Here is an 18,840-nt window from a genome sequence, read left to right as displayed (position 1 = left end):
CTGAAATGGGAGGGGAAAGTGATCTCTTTTTGTTACCTCATTGAGTGGACGGTAATCCACACACACCCTCCACTTTCCGTTTTTCTTAGGAGTGACAACAACGGGAGAGACCCACTCTGAATTCTCCACTGGATAAATAAAACCTGCTGCTAGAAGCTTTCTTACCTCCTTGAGTAAAGCCTGCTCCTTGATGACTCCTAGCCTTCGTAGCTTCTGAGCCTTAGGTGTGGCCTCTGGCTTCAACTCAATTTTGTGTTGAACAGCATCTACTCCACGCACATCGGTGTAGTCTTTAGCAAAAAGCCTAGGAAATTTCCTTAGCACGCATTTGAACTCCTCTCTTTCATCTTTTGTAAGTGTTGTATATAGCATACCTTCTAGCATTCCTTCATCTTGAACACCTTCGTTCTCTTGAGGACCTACCTCCTCCAAGCCTTGACAAGACGTCTCTTGGTTGCTTGGCTTAAACCTTACCCCCATGACTTCGATGGAAGACTCCTCTTCAGTAATGCTGCCGCTACTTTCTTCTTCTGAAGTGCTATCGGTCCAACCTTCTTCCGTCTCACTTTGAGATGATTCTTCAAGGAGCTCCTCTTGGCGTTGCTCCTTCATGTCAAAGACAACCTTCTTATGATTGTCGTTCCTGCAAATTAGCTTTCCACTCTCCCAATCCTGCAAAGCTCGCATTTTCATTAGCCATGGTCTCCCTAGGATAAATGGGTAACCATTTCCTTTGGTAGACATGACATAGAAATCCACTGCCTTCTTAATGCCAAAGGCCTCCACAAAAACATTTTTACAAATGCCTATGCACCTAGCCTTGCTATTGTTTGCCATCTTGACCTTAATTTCAGGTGTCTCATGGATGTGCATGCCTAGTTTTTGCATGAGTCCCTCTGTCATGATGCAAATTTGTGCACCTTTGCACCCCCATCCACTAGAACTTTCCTAACCAATCTCCCTTTTATGTAACAATCTAGCACAGGTGTAATGTCCTCATTCATTTCAGCTTGTGCAATTTTTACAACAGGCCTAGTGATAACCGCCCTTGTTAAATCCCTCCTAACTTGTGGACATAATGCAAGAAATTGAGGCCATGAGATATCAGGACCCTTACCTCTCATGTCTTCCAGCAGGTTGTATGGAGCCATTCCATGTCCAAGAGGAAAGTCGTGGAGGTTGATACGACGTCGAGTCCTCTTAGCTTCCTTGGTCTCCTTTGCCTTCTTTTCTCGTCCATGGTCACTTTGTGATGTAACTCCTTCTTTCTCCTTAACTTTCCCTTGGCCACGCTTAATGCCATTTGCTTCCATGTCAACCTCTCTTGAATTTGTCAGCTCTACCACATGCACGTTTGGGTCTGGCAAAGGTGGAAATCCTTCCACTCCTTGTGGAGGTGGTCTTGGTTTATTTGGCCTTTGTAGAAGCCTTCGTTGTTGACCAACTCCTTCTCCTGCATTCATCACTGGGTAATTCAAGTTAGGTCTCCATTGATCTCCATGGGGCCAAGGACAATTATACATCCCATGTTTAGACTCTCTGCAATTCCAACATTGCAAGACTCTCCTAGTTCGTGGCTCTCTCTCTTCTGACTTCTTTGCTTGTCCCTTCGGACCTACAGCTTGTGCAAGGTGAATTGACAGGCTGCTTAAAGATTCATTTAACTTCTCAATCACTTCAGCCGTTACCTCAGGAAGCTCCCTAGATGTTGATGCTTGTGACTTACCTTTGCGTTTAAGACCTTCTATTGGAACCTCTCCCCTTAAGCACTTGAGTTTCCTATACTTCTCAGCAGCCCTAGTTTCAGCTGCATCAAAAGTAGCAGGTGCACCCGCCTCAACTTTTACCTTAAGGTCAGGAAAGAGTCCGGCTATGAACCTCTCCTTCTTTAAAAATTCTGCACCATCACCAGGGTTAGCAACATTTCGTATCCATAGAGCCCCAAGACGTAGAAACTCTTGCTTGTACAAGTAGTAGTCATCTACGTCTTTTTGCTTATGAGAAACAATGTCTTGCCATAGTTTTTGAGTGTTTTGGGAATCAAAGAAGTATCTCTTAAAACGATTCAAAACTTCTGTGTAATTCCCCTTAACTTCTTCAGGCAAAGAGTCAAGCCAAGTACTAGCATCTTTCCTAAGGACACCTCAAACATTTCTACACGTTCTTGATCGGTTACTATCGTCTTGATACGGCAAGACATCTTGAAATTTGCTAAAAATAGTTCTGCATCCTCTCCAGGCTCTCCAAAGAAAAGAGGATATTCAGACATTTGGCGTTGGCTCTCCATTATTATGAAAGATTACAACACAAGTTACAATAAGGAATACAATAGAGATTTAGAACCACTCGCCTGCAAATGAAGAAGTAAGAAAATACCACTCTAGGTTTTCTTCTTCAGCTATCCAAGCTTCAATGAGGTCTCGATTTGTTTGATCAATACAAAAAGGTAGACTATTGATGAGCTCTAAGAAGGGTTGAAATTCTTCAAAGCTAAGGTGATAAACAGAAATCTCTAGAACTTCATTTTCTGGATCCAAAAGAGCAACCACGTCCTAAGTGATAAATTTCACTTGCTCTACAATTCCCAACGCACAAGCGGTTTGTATAAAAACTAGATCTTCATGCTCATCGAAGGCCGTGAGAAAGTCGGAATTGACTAGGAGCTCCTTTCCTTCGAGTTCCACACAGACGGAGTGAGGCAACCTTCTCACAATCTCATAAAGAACATCCTCATCAAGTCCAATCAAGTTTGCAAGATTTAAAGACTCCACTTGTGCTACAAAATTCCTGGAAAAAAACTCCTTAGGATTATGGTTAAATCATTCAAAAGCATAAAGAGATTTACAATGTCTCTATGAACAAAGTGTCATAGAAAGTAGAGAAGGATGAGAATTTATACAAATTTGCAATCTTCTCTATGCTCTCTTTATTAAGACAAGCTCTGAATAGCTCCCTATCTCCTTTGTTGAAAGCGAAAGGAAATCTATTAATAAGACACAAATGAGGGAAAAATTCACCAAATGTGAGTCTATGAAGCATGAACTCTGGCCGCAAGTTTCCTGAAGAGTCTTCCTCAATGGTGAAATGCACTCGCCAAACGCCAAATTTCACTCTATTTACCAATCTTAGGGCACACACTAGTTGGATGAATGCGCGGTCTTCCTTAGTGCCCAACAACAAGAGGAAAATGGAATCCACGCGTAGGACCTTTCGTCTTAACTTCACCACCCTCTTGTTATGAGGGAGACGCCTTACTACTTGCTCCTGCAACTCAATTGGTAATAGAGCTAGATCTCTAAGGATTGAACTTTCACTGCACACACATTCCCTGTTAGAACAAATGATCTTTTTGTATTTCTTGTAACAACTTGGACAAAGAAAAAACAAACATACACACTATTTTGCTGGGCTGCACTTCATTTTAAAATAAAATGAACACATGTACATCAAAAGAAGTGTGGTAGTTGATGAGAGGTAGAATGACAGGGTTTGGTGATGCAAGAATTTCTCCTACTCTTTGGGCACCAAACATGAACACCATTCGTTGTTGAAAATGGATCTTTCTACTAATTGCAACGTTTATTCTAATGTGTGGAGTAAAATGAAAGGAAAAAACCTCTATTCTTGGGCCATTATCCATGGCCTATGCATGTCCTAATGCTTGAAATTACACAAAAATATAGACGTCCAAGCTAATATCGTACCTAATGAGAGGCAAAATAAAAGGATTTACCGAAGTGTTTATCTCGGCTAACCTAAGAGGACCTAAAATCCTACGAATTACCCGTTGAAATTGCAACTTAGTACTAACAATTATGTGTATCTTTTGCCTTGCAATGGGAATGAAAGGATCATACAAACTCTCGTGATTCATGCAAACTACTTGACTATGCTAAAAGTTGATCCTACACAAAAACATACACGAGTTGTTTTCCTCGGTGGGGGCACCAATTTGAAGCGGTTCGGGGCGGGCAACAAGAAGAGCAACCTCTAGACACCCTTCAAGGCTCCCGTGCTACTCAATGGGGCTGGAGCACAACACAACACAAACCAAAACAACAAACCCACAGCCAAATCCCAACTACACAAGGGGCACCTCCTAGTTTAAGAGCGAACTAGGACGCAAAAGAGGAGAATCGTTAGAACAACCCACAAACAAGCAAGGAATTTACACTAACCCTAACACCAATGGAACACTCTCACACAATAAAACACAAGAGAGAGAGAGAGAGAGAGAGATGGTGCTCGGGCTGCTTTGAAGTGTATCGTTAATGATCAAGCAAACATAAATATATATGTGTAAGAAAGAGAGAGAAGGGGGAAGGGGGTGCTTGTTGCACTAATGTCTTCTTACAAATCTGTCATGACCAATCAAAGTGAGATTAGTGTTTGTTCAACATAGCCTGAGTAAATTACACCACAACACATCACAAGAAAAAAGACACTCCAATCACTGTCTTAAGGCCAGGGGAGTCCTCTCCACCCTGTCGCCCTCTTACAGCATGTGGGATTTATGGCTAAATTGATAACAATACCCGGAGACAAGCTATCAAGAACTTAAAAAAAACACCAAGACACTTACACATCATTATTGTCCATGACTTCACGTTGGAAGGGAGACAAGGTATCCATGCTTAGTCCAAATTCACCCTCCTTGATTTAGCAAATGTTGGGCTTACTCTAGTAGGAGAAATGATAGATTTCCTACTCTCAATTTAATGATCACTCTCTCTTACAAGGGCATAGAGTTTCCTTGCTAATCACCCCTAATACAACACATACATATGCCTAATGCCAATGAGATTCCACTCAAGAGCTCCTTCTCAAGAGGTTGAGCTTGGCTTCTCAAGCTATAGCATAGTGCTCTTTCTTCTCCCCCCTTTTTGTGCTAGCTACACCCTCCTTTTATAGCAATTTTGAAGGCTAGGGTTACTCCTCTAACCATGGTTGGGTTAGATTTTCAGCAATTTATCTAATTTCTTTTGCTTGGAATTATCAAGAAGTTGGTGGGGAAAGAGAGAGGAGAGAAATGGAGGTGATAGGACTTTTCATAGTGGGTTAGTGTTAGTAGAGTTAGTATTAATTTACAAATGGAATTGGATATTTACAATGGGAGTATCCATGTAGGATACAAATAAGGAAGAAAAACTCTTAAGAGGTAAGAAAAGGTGGATTTCTTACAAGGTTGATGCTCCAAGTGTCTGGAGTAGAGCCAATTTTGACGCTTGTTGACGGTCCACTAGCTTTGACGGTACATTTTTTCTCCACTCTTGACCTTCCTTGAGAGACAAGGTAATTGAAGCTGAGTAATCAACCACCATGATGCTGTCTTTTAAGAGAAGAGACTGAATTTTGTGGTTTTTTTGATAGATATGGGTAATTTGGAGGAGGAAAAATGAGACTAGGTGGTCAATTTTGGAATGGAATTGTGTGTGGGAGGTATGAGTTCACCATGGTTTCTCTTATTCTTCAAGGTTGAGGAGAAGGTGAGTACGGTGCAGAGTGGAGTGGTGAGAGAGGTGGGGATGATGAGTGGAGAAGTGTGTGTGAAAGAGGAAAATGATAAAGTGGAAGAGAGAATGTGGCTGCATAGCATGCAAAAATTGGGGTCCACTAATAAAATCATAGCTCACAGCTCGTAGCTCAAAAAAATATGAAAACATTTGAGGCAAAAGTTCAGCCCAGGAGCTACAACTTTTGTTTGTATCACCTTTTCAAATTCGGAGAGCAAGTGAACTTTAAAAATTCAGCAAAACCGACCATTTTTTTCCACTGCACAAGGTCCTTGTGGGATCCTTCTTTGGATGATTCTTTTGAATACCTCCAAGAGTGAGCCCTCCATAGTGCATGTATGCATGCCACCTACCCTTGACCTTATTTGGTAGGTCTATAATTGAAGATATTGTTGAGATCATGATATAAGTGAATAGTACAACTAAGAAAATCAAATATTGAGGGGTCTAAAAAATATGTACATGTCAAATATAAATAATATAAGTGGAAAACATATAAAGGGGTCAAAAGAAATATCTCTCATTATGAGGCTACCATAAAAAGATAAATATTTTTGGTGTTCTAATTTTTTTTTTTTAAAAAAAAAAAAGATGTAGGAAGGGAAAAATCACAATAGTGAAAAAATATACACATAAATAAAACAAGTTTTTTTGGATTTCTGTTGGGGTGGAGTTACACCAAATATAAGAGAAGCTTACATGAAAATATTTCTATATGGAATAAAGAGTATGAAAAATGGTAAGAAAAATTGTGGTAATGGTGAGGCAATGTACAGAGCATAAATAACACACACCTAGGTAGAAATATTTAAATAAATACCAAAATAATTATGAAAAAAACATTATTTAGGCCCTATATACAAAGAAATATTTACATACGCATGGGCCATAATATACTTATATTTTTTATATTTTATATTTTTTTGGCTCAACTAGCCCAATGACTAGCTAATTGAGGGTTTTTTATTTCAGTAAGGAGATATGGGAAAAGTCCTCTAACTCACACGCACCTATGTACAGTGAAAGGGTGAGGGTAACCATAGTGTTTGAGTGATTTGATAGGTTGAGATAACTCACTATGGCAATTACAGAGAGCCGAAAAAACGGCTATCACCAATAAGGGACAAAATCAAAACATGATGGAGCTGTATGTTAAGACTACAATAAAAAGGGTTCTATTGCTACTTCGCTTACTGCCATCTGCCTCATTTACAGGGAGTTTTGATAGTATTGAGCTGAGTCATAGTTTGCCTTGCAATCTCAATAGTCTGGGGTATTTTGTAAAGGATGAAACTTGAAAGGCCCTACTATCTCCAATGACCCAAGTACCGCAAGAAAAAGAAAAAAACCAACAATAAGACCGTCATCTCTAACTGAAAATTCATGTTGTGATAGGACCCTCCACACATCCAAAAAGTCTTTGAGAAGGTCATTGTGAGCTCACTGCACATGCCATCCTTGACCCTCTACCTAAGATGAGCCTGTACCTTGATCCGAGAACTACTTATAAAAGATTACTATATGGTTATATATGAGAGAGAGAGAGAGAGGGCATGTAATTGTGTGTGTGTGTGTGTGTTTGTGTGTGAGAGAGAGAGAGAGAGAGAGCGCACGTGATTGTGTGTGTGTGTGTGTGTGTGTGTGTGTGTGTGAGAGAGAGAGAGAGAGAGAGAGAGAGAGAGAGAGAGAGAGAGAGAGCACGTGATTGTGTGTGTGTGTGTGTGTGTGTGTGTCTGTGTGTGTGTGTGTGAGGGAGAGAGACAAAGAGATTTGTACCTACATAAGAGATTTCTCTCAGAGGGAAGCCAGTAACTTGGCAAAGGAAGGTTTGAAATTGATCGTCGGGTGAGAGAGAAAGAAAGAGAATGAAATGTTGCGATGCTATTTGCGCCTTTTGGTTGACATGGCATAGCTCTCCTTTGAGCTTTTAAAAAATAGTCTTTGGGCTAACTGCCCTAAAGAATAATGTTCTTGACCTCATACCACCTCCAGGCCTTTGAAGAAGCCTTCTACACCGGCTTCTTCACCATCGACATAGATATATTCGGCCATACATTAGTGGCTCGGCATGCACGGTATGAGTCTGTTTTGAAGATGCACGACAGCCTCCACTAAAGCAGCAACTCTACTGTCATTTTGGGACGACATGAACTAGGAGGGGGGAGTGTTAATTGAAGAATGGCGTTTAAACTCAACTAAAGACTAGCAGAATGCGAAAAGAAGGAAATCCTATGTAGTCATTCTCTGATTAAGAAAACCTGTAATTTCATTTGTAGATACTTGGGACTTGCAGAAGTTTCCAATTTTGTATATTATTTTTGCCATTAGATTGAGTAGAATTTTACTTTGGAACATGAGGTATTGTATTTGGAAGGTATACATACCAAATTTTGACCTTAATGAAAAAACCCTTTGTTCAGTTTGATGAAGTGTCTGTGAGAAGTGTATTCTGTGTATGAGAGAGAGTGAGAGTTTATCTTGACGCTACGTTCACACTAGTGGTCAGAATCGAGTGTGGAGAAGTGCAGCGTGTTGCCCCCCCGGAGAGAGATACGCACCAACACCTACATTGCGCGTGTACGGCCCGGCTTTGCTAGATTGAACTGTGAGCTATTTCTAGTGATTTGGTAAGCAAACGGTGTCTATTTTTGTATTTCAGCATATCCACGCGTTCAGATTGAGTAGAGCTACACATTAGGCACCTTAGTTTTCAGTAACGATGACATGTAAAAACCTGTCAGACATCCTACGTGATTCTGCACTGGGTGTTTTTGGGTAGGGTTTTGGGTCACGGACCTTAGGGAGAGTTTCCTATTGGTGTTAATAGGATATTCCTCAAGTATTGTAGTTTTTTGAGAACGTCTGATGGGTATTTGGCTCATGGAAGCGTTGTAGGAAATCTCCTCTTGTGCACAATAGTAGGCTATAACTTAGACATTGGGTAGAGACCTCTGTAGAAGATAGTCAATAGTTGGTCCAGTGTGGGTTGACACCCTATGCTTGCTTCCACGTGCCTGCAGGTCGAGCTTCGTCCTTAGCTAAAAATTCTTGTTAGGTGAGTTCTCATTGTGCTGACATCCGTCGCGGCGTATCCTCCAGCATGCACCTAGATTTAAGACATGGTTAGAATGACCAAGTGGTGGATCTAGGAGCCACCAACAATTGGATCCACAATTCAATCATTCATTATACTAGCAAAGTGGTGGATATTTAATGCACCTACTTCCCAATTCTTAGTCTAAATGGCCAAGTGTTGGATCTAGGATCTACTCATCCCACAAACATTGTGTAAAATTACAAGTGTTGAATGCACCTAGATTTAAGACATGGTTAGAATGACCAAGTCATGGATCTAGGAGACACCAACAATTGGATCCACAATTCAAGCCTTCTTTATAATGGCCAAGTGGTGGACCTTTGATGCACCTACTTCCCAATTTGTAGTCTAAATGGCAACGTGGTGGATCTAGGATCTACATATCCCACAAACATTGTTGAAAATTACAAGTGTTATGATGACTAAGTGTTGAATGCACCTAGCTTTAAGACATGGTTATAATGGCCAAGTGGTGGATCTAGGAGACACCAACAATTGGATCCACATTTGAAGTCTTCCTTATAATGGCCAAGTGGTGGATCTTTGATGCACCTACTTCCCAATTCTTAGTCTAAATGGCCAAGTGGTGGATCTAGAATCTACTCATCCCACAAACATTGTGTAGAATTACAAGTGTTATAATGACCAAGTTTTGAATACACCTAGCTTTAATACATGGTTAGAATGGCCAAGTGATGGATCTAGGAGACACCAACAATTGATCCACATTTCAAGCCTTCACTATAATGGCAAAGTGATGTATGTTTGTTGCACCTACTTCAAAACTTGGTTAGAATGGTGAAGTTGTGGATCTAAGTTCTAGCTATTGCACACACTCTGTTTCAAATAGAAAGTTGCTGGATGTAGGAGAAACCAACCATTGCATGCACCTTGCTTGACGTGCTTAGAAAGGGCAAGTGGTGGATCTGAATTGTAGCCTCCTTCAAAACTTGTTTAGAATGGCCAAGTGGTGGATTTAAGATCTATATATTGCTTGAAGTGGCCAAGTGGTGGAACTTTGATGCACCCACCTTTCAAGGCTTGGTTAGAATGGCCAAGTGGTGCATCTAAGATAGATACAATCTTAAAAATGTATTTAAAATTGGTTTTTTCAAAGGATTCAAGACAACCCACCTTGAAGATTAATATTATTCTAGATGACTTATGGGATCTAAGATACATCTACTTTGTTTGCCAAATTTCTAAATTGGATAAATATTTGATTTTAGAATCTAAAAGTCTAGAAGAGTGTATTTAAAATTCTATGTGTCAATTTAGTTCTATATGCTTTCAAGGCATTATTACATTCAATGTGTCATTATAGATTCTAACTAGTTATTTGTGTTCTTTTTTATTTCAGAGAAAAAGTGGTTCGAAAACAAAACTCTATGACGGTTCCTATGAATGTTGACTTTGTAAGTGATGATAAGAGAAAATGATACTTTATGGAGTGCAAGGTGCACAATTTCATAAAGTGCATGTCTTTGTGTCTAGTGACAAAGATGAGAATAGATTTGATGATCTAGGGCAGGTAGTCTCTGCAAGTGTTTCAACAGTTGACGACATCTTGACATTGAGTGCATTAACATTAGGATACCTGGAAATACTGAGTACCAACTATTGGCAAATTCCTATGTCGTTGATAAGAATAAGAAATCAAATAATATGACCATAACCAAAAAGGCAAGGGGTGTTACAACAGCTAGTGTTGCAGATGTAGATAAGACCATTTTGAGACCAAAGGACACAAGCAGTCAACCCTTATTTAGGTTTGTGGAGCCTGATTGCTTAGAGAACGAGGTCCAAAAAACAAAGAAAAGTGCTACAAGAGGCAGGGAAAAGTATTCGGCATACTTCCCTTTCAAGTATAAGGAATACGAGATTCCCATTATTAATAGGTTTCTTGCTCTTGATCATTATAATTGTCGTCAGCTAAAGCTTAATCAAGTACAAAATTGTATGCTCTTCTTTGGAGCAAGTGCAAATCAGCCTTCATCATGTGCTTATCTAATTCTTGTAAAGAATTGTGGCCAAAAGTCCGGAGTTCCAATGACACGTACTGAGGTAGAGGAAGAAAAGACTTGTTAAATACAAGTTTTGGATCATTGATGGACAACACTCATTTATGCAGCCAAAATGTTAAGATTCAAGAAATAAAAAACGAGGGTGGCTCCTAGGATCTAATACAAGTTTATGAGAAAAGAAAGACCCAGATTGTTGTAGATCCATCCCCGCAACTTACAACAACCATATCAGCCATAGAAAATGAGGAGGCCAAGGTGCTATATGTTAACCAACCTTACAATGGTATTCTCAAGCGTCTTCGCAGTTAGTGTATATTTCAAAACTGCCCATCACGTCCAAACATTGGAGAAAAGGAAGGTGCAAAATCTCGCACACCTTGGGATGTAAGTTTTCTTTTTCTTTCTCCCTCGTGGTTATATAATGAGAAAATAACTAAATTTCTTATACTAATTTGTTTTGGTTTTTTAGGCATTGCTCAAAATGGCAAGGATTTTTGCTAGTGCATCATTCATCACCAAACAAGCTTATATGGTCACTTGCTCTGATCCTATTTATGATTGATTGTGGTTGAAGATCATAGAGCAATTAGAGAGAGAGAGAGAATAAGCATTAGGAAGAGAATGGAGTCTAGGAGGGCCTCTTTATTTGGCAGTGAAGGGAGTCAAACCTTAAGCATTAAGAAAGCAATCAAAGGAAAACTTTTGAATTCAAACAGTTGAAACGGCTAGTTTATTTGAATTCAAATTTTCCTCCCAAAATGAAATTTAAAATCTAGAATGCAAAAGTATATCATGTAACATATCTGTAGAAAGAGCTCGGTGTGTAGATTCTAGATCTACAATCTCTGCTCAAATCAAAGACCATATGTAGGAGTTGTGGAAGGCCAAAAATTGTAAATTTATCCACCGTCTTTTTGGGGGAAAAGTGCAATCTTTGACCACTCTTACAAATATCTTACACACCCACCATTCTTGCACACATGGCATGTACCTATTTGTCCAAATGTTAATCACCCCCATACTCTCAGGGAAAATAAATAGGCCCTCCTTGACCCCATCCTCTTCCTAATGAATCTAGCGGCCACAATTTTTAGATATCTGTGTGGTCTAGGCAAAGATGGAGTAGAAATTAAAAGATTCAAATAGAAATAGAGATTGGAATGATTGTTTTGTCTAAGGGTGCAAAGGACACACCAAGGTAATGGACATGACTAATCATATCAAGAAATCAAAACAAGATTGAATTATACAAGATGAGTTGCTTGAGCAATTCAATTTGCTTAATGAGGAGTCGTTTGCTGCACAGCATGGTATGAGCTACATGAATACTAAAGACATCATTTTACCACTACAAGGAAAATTTTGAAAATGGTGTGGGCCAATATGTGCATGGTAACACATGTACATTGAGAAGAGGATACTAGTTTAGCAAGAGCACTATTAAATGAATTTGTGGATAACAACTCTAAGAAGATGCCACATAGAAGCAAAACACTATTAGATGTCTCAAGAGAGACTAAGTTAGTGATTCCAATAATGTACAAACAATTTGACATTTTAAGCAAAATCAACACAACACTGCGACCAAATGGGCTATGAGAAGAAGTTATCTCAATCTTCTTTCGGTAGAATTTGGAACAAAGAGTATCCACATGTCACTTTAACAAAGACAAGTGAGTGCTTTAAGTGCAATGTCTGTAGTTCAATCAAGGCAAGGCTAGAAGCTAAACCTTTTCTTAGAGAGAGAGCTCTTCTCTTGAGAGAAAGAGAAATTCACATGGCACAATAGAAGAGTTGTAGGAGCTTATATTATGCATGGCGCACATATTCAAAAACTCAACCACAAAAGTATGTTTGTATAATCCATGATAAGATGGATGAAAAGAAGATTGTCATTTCTAGATTACGCATTGTTCCTAAGGGTGTGGATTCAGGATACAATTTTCATGTGGCTTTGATAGTTATGATCACTCATCGCCATGGAAAAGGTCATTATGGTCACTTTGTCTTGAATGGTTTGTGGCCAGCCGATCCAAATCTTACAATTGGCTCAATTGCTAATTGTTTACATAACTTAGAGAGATAGATAAGCATCCTCTTGGTGATCTAGCAACAAATGGACTACCAAGGAGTAGTATCTCTCTACTACATGCTTTGAACTCAAGGGATACTTTAGACTACCACAAATTGAGTGATGGAAAAGAGCCCATCGTGCAACCATCGAAAGCTACAAAAGCAGATCGGGGTCAACATTTTGCAAGTTGCTAGAGAACTTATTACTACAATTGGATAATTGTGCAAGGGAAAACAAAAATCGATACTTTTTTGCCTATTTGTCAATGCTTGTTGCAAGGGGTGTTTTCAAAACCATCCAACTAGGGTTTTGATGGTTGGGCATACACATGAGGACATAGATGCCATGCTCAATAAGGTTTTAACGAAATTGAGAGTTACAAAAATATATACTTTGCCACACTTAATGGATACATTACGAAATAGCTCAGCTTCATCTCCGACGGCATTTTTTCTTGAAAATATCCCCGATTTCAAGCAATATTGTGATGGACAAGTTCATACTTGTTGGACATTCCAAACCACTTCAATTCAGGTTTTTTATGCAAGATGAGACACCAATGATGCAGTATAAGGCACATGTAGGTGTATCAAGTTGGAGTGGAATCATTCACCTTTGGAAAATAGACATAGAAGGCAATCCAATGTTGCCACATGGAGATCCACCTTTGATGCCAATGGTAGAATATGCCAAGGTTCACAAAGAAGTGATTTTAGGGTTGAAAAATTATATTAAGTTTTGGCAAAATCTAGGGAATGGTTCAAACGTGCCACCGTATTATAGACCTATGATAGATTATTGGAGTAAGGTGATTGACGAGCTTGGAAAAGCAACCATATCAGAGGAAAGCTTGTATGAAAATTTCTGGCCAACAACTTGGGACCCTTGTCACCTACAGTCCATTACAATGAGCTTACAACAAGGAGAAAAAATATTTATAGTCCTTGAAGAGTTGCTTGCTCATTTTTGTGGTCCTCAACAAGACAGACCAAGGGAAGAGTTTGACCCTATGTCTGATGTGCACCAAGGTGACTTTGTTATCCTAGCTCCAAGTGACATGGAAATCTATCCAGTTTGGCTCACAATGGCTTTATCATACATGATAATGAGCCTACATCACCAAAGTATAAGAATTATTTGATTCAATATTGGGCACCATGTGCAAGAAAGATTGGGATGATAGATACTCAAGCTTACACTAACTGCTGGAAGGGCTTTTGGGCTATAGCAACTGCAAGGACCCACAAGTGTGGGAAATGGTAGATGAAATTGTTTGGTCATGGAGACCCAACATAGAAGGACCATTTTCTAGAATTAAGATTCCATAAAGGCATGCTCTAAAAGCTAAAGAAAGTCTTTCTCATGCACATCAACCATGCTTGGATCAAAATTTGGATATGGAATCACATTTGGAGTAGATTATGTGGAGCTTCTATTGTGACTATAATAGTCAATTTTGTAAACAAGATCTCTAGCTGTATCAACCTTTCTTTCTTTTATTTAATTAATAGAGTCTCTTCAAATTCATGCTTTGTTCATCCTCTTGAATTTTGGTGTTTATCAACACCACAATCCAATAATATTTTCACTCTATCTTATCAACATATTTGTCTCCTTTTTACCCACTTTAAGTTGGAAATTCCCAAATTACATGAATTTGGTCAATTTGGAGATTCCATAATGCGAGATTTCTACCATAATACCTAATATGGTCTTGTAGGAAAGAAATCATGGTAGAAAGTGTCTGTCGCTTTGATGTCACAACCACTTCATCCAATAAGTAGCATGAAAGTGTTCAACTATTAATTTGTATAATCTATTACTATCAAATAATAGATTTAGCATTAGCACCATCTGTGTAGGAAAAATATACACTTGCCCTAAAAAATATTATATTAGAGAAGGATAGAATGCTTCCCTCGTATTTTCAAGCCCAATACCAAAAAGCATTCTTTGAAATGGATGTACCATCCAAAAAATGACAAAACATGCATTGACCATTGTTAATCCTACCTTGGGAGATGATTAGTGTATGTTTGCTAATTAAAAATCTCTATTGGTATAAGAAAATAGGTTTAGAGTATAAGCATAAAGTGATCCCTATGGACATCAATGCAGGACATTGTGAACAATTGAGTGGACTAGTCATCCAAAGTGTCTAACAAAGGAAAGATTGTTTGGGCTGGCTTGTGTAGACCTTCCCTCTATAAAAAAATATTCATTCTCGGAGAGATGGCTTCTAGTGATCCAGTAGATGTTAAGAGTTTGGGCATCCCTCAGACTTTGGTAAGTGCATTGACTTTGTACGTTGTTTCTCTTTAGTTTCTTTTTAGTAAATAATTGAAATATTTATTGTTTTATTGATACAATAGATTCTTCACCCCTTAGTCAGCAAGCACCTCAAGCTTGGGTTGGGTTCCCACCTCAAGGTAAGCCCTAGCTTACCCAAGGTCAAAGAACTTTTAACACTAACCTTTGGAGGTCTTTAATGCAACTAACCCTAAGGTCTTATAAGCTCCATTGGCTAGTGTTGCTCTTGACATACCATTTGTCATTTGGACCCCTTTACCATTGGCTCCGTGTTGAGATAGATCTATAAGCACATGTCTATATTCTAACCCTTTTTCTCGTTTATTAAATAATCAGTTTAATATGAGAAAATAATTTGGGTTGGGTTAGATATTGAATTTTATTACATTACCTGTCTCTTGAAATCATAGTCCTCCTCGACTATGAGGTAGAAGAGATAAAGTCTTAGTCATTTGTCAATCTTTCTTAGCGGGTAGAGGATCCCTTTTTACCCTACGGCATATTTCCAAGATGGATGACTATTCCATTTGGTGCTTGGGAGACGTAGCTTTCGCAAGCATGTCTACTCTTTAGTCCATTTCATTATCCCCAAGTAGAGTGACGAATCCTACTTGGTGTTTGAGAGATGTCTTCATCACAAACATGATTCTAAGCATGCATACTATTTAATTTTATGCACAATAAAAAGGTACTTAGTATTATAAGACAAAAACAATGGTCATTCGAAAGAAATTTGTACATTTTCTTACTCTATTGTAGCATTGTAAGCATTGACAAGGTTCATACTATCCTTAAGATGTATTCCTTGCATCCATCTAGCATCTTCAAAAGGATAATTTCTGAGCTTAATAATATATCATAGGATAATCTTACCATGTTGTAGTACCTTGTCTTCATGCCGAAGGATAGCTTCGGGTTAGCACCTCTTCTTGGTCTTCAACTTCAAAAGGGTCTTCAATAATTGGTTCACTTGGTGGATCTCCTTTGTAGGGCTTAAGAAGGCTCACATGAAAAGTATTGTGTATGAGCCAATGGTTGGGAAACTTGAGTTGATATGCCACCTCGTGATTGGCTTCAAGATTTGAAAAGGACCATAGTATCTTTTTACTAATTTAGCAAAATACTTTTCATGGCCCGTAAGATTTTTGCATGTTGTTTGATTCAATCGAGCCTTGGGAAACTTAAGTAAGACCCAATCATTTTATTTAAACATTAAGGCCCTTTTGTGCTTGTCAGCAACAACTTTTGGCCTTTGTTGAGAGATAGATATAGACTCCTAAATCTTTTGAAAAGATTCTTGTAGGCACGGCTATACTCATCGTCAGTGAAGATCTTCTCACGTACTTTAAGTAGCAAGGCACTTTTAGGTCTTGCCTCAATGATTTTAGAAGGTGCTTTTCCCATAGAAGTATGGACATTTATATTGTATGCACACTCTACAAGAGGTAGTACTTTTCCCATTGTGAGCGTTGATCTACTTCTGTAAAATAACTCTTTAGTAGATCAAGTATCGTAAGATTGGCTATCTCACTTTGGCCATCCGTTTGTGGGTGATAGGCCAAAGAGAAATTCAATCTTGTACCTAGAATTTCAAAGATTACTGGGCATTCTAGGATCTCTATCTAACACGATGTTGGAAATCCATGGTGTTTGAAAATCTAGTATATGAAGAGAGTTTCCATTTGGTGTGCCTTAATAGTCTTTTTGATAGGAATAAAGTGTGATTGCTTTCTAAAATTGTCAATTACTGTCCATATTCCCGTATTCCCATGGATAGACTTGTGTAATCCAAAGATAAAATCCATGGATATACTCTCCCATGGTAAATTAGGTATTGGCAATGGCTGGAGTAATCCAGGTTGCTTCCCTCTATCATACTTAGTCTTTTGGAATACCACATATTTTGCAACATACTCTTGTATGCCCACTTTCATGGTAGGAAAATAGAAGTACATCTCTACTCCTTGGAGAGTAGGTTGAATACCCCTATGCCCCGCATAGGGAGGAGCATGTGATTCATACATGAATTTCTCACAAAGGGAGTGGGTAACACATATCCTATTTCCATGGAGAAGATAACCACCCAACAAGGTGAATGTTTCCTCTCTCTTCCCCAAAGCAAGGGCTGACATTTTCTCTTTAAAGTCAAGGTCAGTGGCATACTCATCTATCATAAAAGATAGATGATTGTGACTAGCTATAGACAGTGAATTAACTTTTGGTCGTTGTGAAAGCGCGTCAGCCAATTGATTGTGCTTACTAGCAATTTGAGCAATATGAAAATAAAATTGCGAAATAAAAATTTCCCGTCTCATTTTTTTGTCAAAAAGCTTGGTTTGCGTCATGAAGTACTTGAGACTTTGGTGGTGGGTTCGTAGAATAAATGGACTCCCCAATAGATAGTGCTTCCATGTGTTTAGGACTTGTAGCACAGCTAAAATCTCTTTCTCATAAATCCCTAAGACCCACTTATTCATAATGAGCCTTCGACTCTCATATGCTATGGCATGCCCTTCTTGAAGAAAGACTGCTCCAAGGCAATCACCACAAGCATCACATTGGACCTCAAATGGCTTTGAGAGATTGAGAAGCATAAGGATTGGTTGGGAGGTAATCTTCTCTTTGAGATTGTCAAAAGAACTTTGCTCCTTAGTAGTCCATGAATACTTAACTCTCTTCTTTGTTAAGTCATGTAATGGTCCTTCTATTCACGATAATTTTTCTATGAATCGTCTATAGTATGCACACATACCAATGAATCTTCTTAGCTCATGTAGATCCTTGGATTGCTTTTACTACCTCCAGCTTTGATGGATCCATTCAAATACCATCTTGAGAGATAATATGACTGCAGTATTGAATCTCTTGAAGAAAAAATTCTCTTTTGTTTTGATTGAGAAAAAGCTTGTTCTCCCTTAGTGCTTGAAAAATCACTTGGGGATGTTTCTTGTGTTCCTCCAAGGACTTCAAGTCGATGATGATATCATCAAAGAACACTCCAGTGAATTGCTCTAGGGTCTAAATATTCTCTCCATTGGATGATTGAACGTGGCTGGTGCATTTGTCAATCCAAAAGGCATGACTAGATATTCATAAAGACCAAACATTATACAAAACGCAGTCTTTAGGTTTCGTCCACTATCCTTATTTGATGATAGAAACTTTTAATGTCAATCCTACTGAAGTAGGTAGAGCCTTGTATCGTATTAAATAGATCTTCTAGCCGAGGCATGAGATTTTTTTTTTCTGGATAGTGATATGGTTTACTGCTTGATAGTCCACTTACATATGGTATGTACCATCTTTCTTTTGCACTAAAAGGACTGGAGAACTAAAGGGAGAGGAGCGAGGCCTCACCATCCCTTTGACTATCAATCCTTGTACTTGCCTCATGATCTCCTCTTGTTGAGCTTGAGAAACTTGATAAGGAGGTTTGTTAGGCAGTAAGCTTCTTGGTAGGATCTCAATTCAATGTTCATCATCCCCTCGTTTTGGAGGTTAGTAAGTCCATAGGGATATCATCGATGAATAGATTGTGGAATAATTTTAGAAAATTAGACAAGTCTAGCTCTTCTAGATTCCTACCATTTACATTTGATGAAACATTAGGATATTTTAGAGACTCTTTGACAAAAATCATGTATGCAAAAACTGAGCTCTTCATTGATTTATCAAAAGCAAGAGGATTTACAAGTGGTATAGTACAACCAAATTGATTAGAATCTATATACATGTTATTTCCCTTGTAGGTGAAATATATTCTCTTTTAGGGAACTTCATGTTGGTAGCCAGGTGGTTGAACCATGGTGCCCCTACGATAGC

The sequence above is a fragment of the Adiantum capillus-veneris genome, chromosome 10 (assembly GCF_014529385.1).
Source record: "Adiantum capillus-veneris isolate H3 chromosome 10, ASM1452938v2, whole genome shotgun sequence".
NCBI lineage: Eukaryota > Viridiplantae > Streptophyta > Polypodiopsida > Polypodiales > Pteridaceae > Adiantum > Adiantum capillus-veneris.
Note: the sequence above shows the minus strand (reverse complement) of the source record.